This window comes from Sciurus carolinensis, chromosome 15, assembly GCF_902686445.1.
Source record: "Sciurus carolinensis chromosome 15, mSciCar1.2, whole genome shotgun sequence".
Taxonomy (NCBI): Eukaryota; Metazoa; Chordata; class Mammalia; order Rodentia; family Sciuridae; genus Sciurus; species Sciurus carolinensis.
In genome coordinates, this window is record NC_062227.1 from 76,355,507 (window position 1) to 76,360,270 (window position 4,764).

The window sequence follows — 4,764 nt, forward strand, 5'->3', positions numbered from 1 at the left end:
AGCTGCACAGAGAGAGAAATGGTGGAATGTAAGCATGGCCCAACATCTTGTTTCAATAAATGACCCTGCACCAATGGTGGGTGGGCTGCCTCCTTGAACAACAGTCTCACTAACTGGTACTTTTGTTCTCTGATACAAAACCAAAGGACAAAACTGGGAATCACACAGCAGAGACAAAACAGATAAATGGGCTAAATAAAAATATATGTGAAGCCTCCTGTGCTATTTCAGTGTGATACTGAGAAAGCTCTCTATATAAGTATTAGATAATGAATAGACCAACACTTACTAAAAATGGAACTGAAAGCATTCCAGTGCAAACTGACACTGTGACTGCATGCTGCCTGGAAAGTTTCACCTTGACTCTCAGCAAACACGGGCACCTGCAGAAATCAATCCACAGTGAAATGGGTTTATCAGCCCAAGTACAAAACGGTCAGGTTTGACCAAAGAAATCCACTTCGTTTCAGATGGGACAGGTTTCAGAAATGCAGTTGTGATCCATTTGCATCTAATCCCCAAGTATCATTATAAAATAGCCAGAAAGGTCACCTTTCGGTGATGAGCACAGTGGACTTTGGTTCTCTTCAGTAGTTTTGCGTATATCCATGAAAGTTCATAATAAAAAGAGCATCTACATTTTTTACATATACTAAGGATACTATGCAGATAGCAGATTTTGTGCTAACATCATGAAGAACTGAAGGTAAGTTTTAAAAGTGAACTTCAGTTCTAGTTGTGTCAAGTCTTCTGACTTGTGTTGAATTAGAGTGAGGTACACCCTGCAGCACTTAATGCCCCATATCACATGAGCTGCGTATTTGTGTAGAGGTGCTCTTAGTAACTATTTTATTCATTAAGCTTTGACACTGCAATATGAAAATGCTTCTAAACTTCAAAGTGTATTTTCTATTTTCGGCAAAGTAAAATTATAAAAACACTCACCTTTGTAGACTTTACTATTTGATGAATTTTTAATAAATCAAGTTAAGATGATTGCAAGGGAGTTTTTAGATTGTTGCTGGGAAAACGAAACCAAGTTTGGTGCTGATGGTTTTTGATAGAGGAGGAAGGAGAGGAAAAATAAAATAATGCACTGCACAAACAGTTCTAGCGAGCGTGGAGGGGGAACTGGTGGTATTGAGAAGCAGCCTTTTCTTCTCTTCTGTGAACTCAGAAGAGAGAGGACAAAACTGCTCTTTGGGAAGGGGGACAGTGTCAGAATATCCACTGTCACTAGAAAGCAGCGAGAATGGAGGACTCCACGGCCAGGAGCACTGAGCACCCAGTCTCCCCCATGGCATTCAGGGGAAGAACCACCGCTGCACCTTGCGCTTTTCCAGCCGAACACTCTTCAGAGGGGTCCCTGGAAACTTTGCAGATAACTGTGGAATCCTCTCCCTTGAGTAATTCTGACTTAAGAGTTTGACTCACCTGTGCTAGAGATGAGCCTTAGTGTTAGACCCTGGAAAACGGCACACTGTCCGCATGGTGAGACAAGGCTCTGGGGGTTAAACAGAAGAAGTCTAAATGGAAACTCCAAACAAGCTTAAATTGACCATACTGCAAGGAGCAACGAATGAGTAAATGTGGAATTAAATATTTACTGAAGTTCTCATGAATTCATATGTGAAACAAACAGGTTTGGCAGGTATTTTTTCAAATGAAATCTTTCTCTCTCTCCTAAATTTTTTTTATCAGTTCCAAGAATAAAGACCTCTGAATCAAAGCTCTTTCAAGTTCAAATTGTTCTCTAGAGAAGGGACGCTATAACAGTGTTCTAGTCTGCATAATTCATCAGGTAAAATGAAATAAACTATATTGCCATATTCCTTCCAATAGCTCATAAAAGCAAGGAGAAATTTCAAATCCCCATATCAAATGCAAAGTTTTACAAGTAACACTATCAACTGGAATACAATTATTTGAGATTTGTTAAGGGACCTGTTCTGATGTAGGCTGTATTTGTTGTGAATAAACATTAAATAATCTCTCGCATCTACTTCATGGCCAACATGTAACATCATATCATGTTTAAACAGCATATTTTTAAATTTTCTAATATTTCATGTTTAACAATGATCTATGTTTCTTCCTTCAAAAGACAACAATTTATTTATGTTAATAATTCTCTAATTTCTGTGAACAAAATAGTTTCTAAAGATTGAAATAAAGTTGATTTGAGAAGAAGCATTATAAAAGCAAATATACATTTTTTTCAATATTTTTATCCTGGAAACTGACAAATCAGAATGAAGAACTATCTTGTAGAGAACTACAACTTGGATACCTCTGTATACCCCTTTTAGAATGCATGTTTGAGGAGGGTGGGAGTGACTCATTTGTAGTTTCTGGGTAGTGTTAAAGGAAGTATCGTATGTGCACACTGAGTCTCTCTGTCCTTATATCTAATAAGGATTATTCAGCTCGAACATGTGGAAAAATCTTAAATACATGGGAACAATGGGGATCTTCTCTCTAGACTCCCTGTTGACTTCACTTACACTCCATATAAAGATAGATATATTTTTTTCTATTTTGAGAGATTAACTGTATCTGACATAAGTAACTTTTGTTATGATACTAAAAAGAATTACCAATGAATCAAATACAATAATATATTTAACATTTTGAAATTAAAATTTGGAAGTCGGCATTGAATATCTTTATTTCTACCCATACATAGATTTAAATGGAAATCAAATTAAGGTAAATGTTGTAAAATAAGCTTTTACTACTTGATAAATTTTTAATAAATCACAGAAAAGGAAAAGCTAATTTGCTAGATGAAAATCAAATAACTTAGTAAATATTCAACATCTATGTAGAAAGACATCATGTGAAAAGATGTGCAAATTAGGGCAAAATGTAAATTGCATGATGTTGAGCCTTACCTGAAATTGTTTAAGACAATTTCTTTGTCCATAAAATAGAAGAGATAATATTAAATTTTGTAAGTTCTTTAGAACATTGAAATATGAAATTTAAGTTTAGTTGTTCATGCTAGTGGTTTAGAAGAAGAAAATGCTCAGCATTTCAGTTGTGTGGTGGCCTCTCAGGTAGGGGTTTTGGAGGACATTTGCCATCAGTGGAATTTTATTTCCACTCAAAATACCCCCGTGTGTTATTTGACAACGTTTCTGGATATCAGTTCACTGAGATAATGAGTTTGTTGCAGAATGATTCAAAGCATAAAATGGGTAGGAACAATAGCAACTCAAATTTGGTTTTTAAATTTTAAATATTTTATTATTTTATTTTATATTATATTCTTCTGTAAAATTTGTTTCTTGCTTATGGCATCTTGTTAAAACAGAGATGGATTAATTGAAACTATTTAAAGTGCCTTTTCACAAGGGCATAGTAATACAAGATATTTTCCCCAAAATAACAGATACTCAGAATACCAGGTAAATAAAAATGTCAACTTATTATGTCCCATGCAATGTGAAAGGGAGTACCCTTTTGTTGGCCAGATCTAAGTATGATGCCTATAGAACTTTCTCCCTCATGGATTTCTCATTAGTATTTCAAAACCCGTGCGATGTCCACCTGCTTCAGATCCTCAGTAGGTTAAAAAGGATGTGAGACAGCACTAACCAGGCGCGTGCCCTCTTCTTTGAATGGAACTTAAATAATTTGTAAGAGAGGAAAAAGTATTTTGCTAAGTACCCGCACAATATTTTCTTAAGAGCTTCGATGATATTAAAATTCATTTGGCTATATTCTATTTTCCTTTCTATAAGTATGAATAGAGATCAATGTAAGGGAATGAAATTACTAATTACAATATCCAGAAAAAAGTAAAAAGGGTTTTTTGGATTCTATAGGTTTCAGGCTGAAGTAAATATAACTAAGTGAAATGAAAAGATGATTATTATGTAAATCTGTGATCCTATCAATTTAATAAAAAATATTGAATATAGGATTTGACAGAATGATGAGCATCATGTAGGTAGTGACGTCACTACTTATCATAATTAAACATTTCACGCTTTCTCAATCACAAGGACCCTCCCTGCTCTCCTCCCCTGCAGCTTGCTCTTCACCTTCATCAGGGCTAGTAATTATCACCTAGCGAATCACTGCTGAATTTCTTCCTCCAAACTAGATGTTAGCTATTTTGAAGTTAGGAGTGCTGTCATGTTTAGCATATTATTTCCAGAATCCAATATAAAGTTCAGCATAATTCCTAACTTCACATTTGTTAGGCTTGAATTTTGAACTGTGTCTAAGAGGAAATATATCATGTAAGCCAGATCAAATGAAATTAAAATTGTCATTTGTTGAATATCATGTACCAGTCATATTTATAGTTGACATTTAGTAGCATTATCAACCATATAATTGTAGAGGAGAGCTTTATTACATGGAACCACAGCTCCACACACAGCCGTAATACAGAGATCAAGCAAAGGAAATTCCCACAACCCAGAATAAGTTGTTTACTAGGAGGTGATAGGAAATTATTCATATATTTGTTTTTTTTTTCTTTTTGTCTATTTAATATATCAGGAACCACTATCATTTCAATACCAATTGTTTATTTAATTGGCAGATTTCATAGAAAAGTTGCCTTAGTCTCCATAAACTATCTTCATTTTGTAAATGAAGGCAGTAGGATTTTGGGAAATGTCAAACTAGGAAAATGTAACAGAGCTAACAGTTCTTAGATAACAATGTTACAGAATATCCCATTATTATTCATAGAATTCTTTTCCTGGGGAATGTCAATCAAAGTCTCCCTTTTGGCTGCTGCTGCAA